The sequence below is a fragment of the Trypanosoma cruzi genome, assembly GCF_000209065.1.
Source record: "Trypanosoma cruzi strain CL Brener chromosome Unknown tcruzi_1047053401407, whole genome shotgun sequence".
NCBI lineage: Eukaryota > Euglenozoa > Kinetoplastea > Trypanosomatida > Trypanosomatidae > Trypanosoma > Trypanosoma cruzi.
Genome location: NW_895649.1, coordinates 1 through 829, shown reverse-complemented (window position 1 = coordinate 829; position 829 = coordinate 1). Strand labels below are relative to the sequence as shown.

At 58.9% G+C, this 829-nt stretch overlaps 4 non-coding genes across 4 annotated transcripts, besides 1 other annotated feature; all 4 read left to right on the top strand.

Moving 5' to 3' along the window:
• The first annotated feature begins 21 nt into the window (after window positions 1–21).
• Tc00.1047053401407.40 lies at window positions 22–93 on the top strand. Its single transcript, XR_008253942.1, has one exon. It is a non-coding gene; the product is annotated as an H/ACA snoRNA, TC11C4H3 (small nucleolar RNA).
• A 106-nt stretch (window positions 94–199) lies between these two features.
• On the top strand, window positions 200–296 carry Tc00.1047053401407.30. The gene has a single exon (XR_008253941.1). It is a non-coding gene; the product is annotated as a C/D small nucleolar RNA (snoRNA), TB11C4C1 (small nucleolar RNA).
• Window positions 297–303: 7 nt separating this feature from the next.
• Window positions 304–352: a microsatellite.
• Window positions 353–419: 67 nt separating this feature from the next.
• On the top strand, window positions 420–506 carry Tc00.1047053401407.20. The gene has a single exon (XR_008253940.1). It is a non-coding gene; the product is annotated as a C/D small nucleolar RNA (snoRNA), TB11C4C2 (small nucleolar RNA).
• Window positions 507–707: 201 nt separating this feature from the next.
• Tc00.1047053401407.10 lies at window positions 708–797 on the top strand. Its single transcript, XR_008253939.1, has one exon. It is a non-coding gene; the product is annotated as a C/D small nucleolar RNA (snoRNA), TB11C4C3 (small nucleolar RNA).
• The last annotated feature ends 32 nt before the right edge of the window (window positions 798–829 follow it).

The window sequence follows — 829 nt, the reverse complement described above, 5'->3', positions numbered from 1 at the left end:
AAAGAGACACGCCCGTCGTGAAGCGCAGCGACCCTTGGGCCGGTGGCGCGCTGTCGGTGCCGCGCGTGGCGCCACTGCCCGGTTGCGCGAGAGTTTGCGGTGACGGTGCGCGCGTCGAGGCTCCCTCCCCAGTTCGGGAAACGATGGGAAAAAACAAAACCAAAGAGGACGCGCACGGGTGAGAGATGCGGCTGCGACGCGTGATGAAATTCCACAGTTTCCTGTCAGTCTGACGACGAAAACGCGTGAGGACGCAATTCCCGACTCAGCTCACACTGAAGTGCTTTGCTTTACACCCCCATCTTTCTTTTTTTTTCTTTTTCTTTTTTTCTTTTTCTTTTTTTCTTTCTTTGTCCCTCTGCTCTCGCTGCGCGGTTTTGCGGCCCAGCGACGCGCACGCCCGCACACACACACACGCGCTACGATGGAGACATGTTGTTCGAGGTCCAAACAGTTTGAGCGACGCATTGAGAACGGAACAATAAAAATCACCTTTCGGCTGAGCGCCCGCTCCCCTCCCTCCCACTTCCTGCTATTGTTGTCGTTTTTCTTTCTTGCGCAACGGCGCGCACGTAACATCCTGCCCTGTCTGGCGCCCTGCCTGTGCAAACGGTTGGTGGCGGGCCCGCCCGAAAGCGCAAGAGAGAGAAAGAGAAAGAGAGGGCCGAATTGCCCGGAGGTGGGTTGTGGTGGGCGCACGCCGCTGCTGATGGAAGCAACCAACTCTTGTGCGCGAGGGCGCGTGGCCCCGTGAACGCGCTTGCGTGATGGCCCAAAACAAACTCAACAGGTCTGACAGCCGCCCCGCCCGCCGCAACCTCGCCGGCTT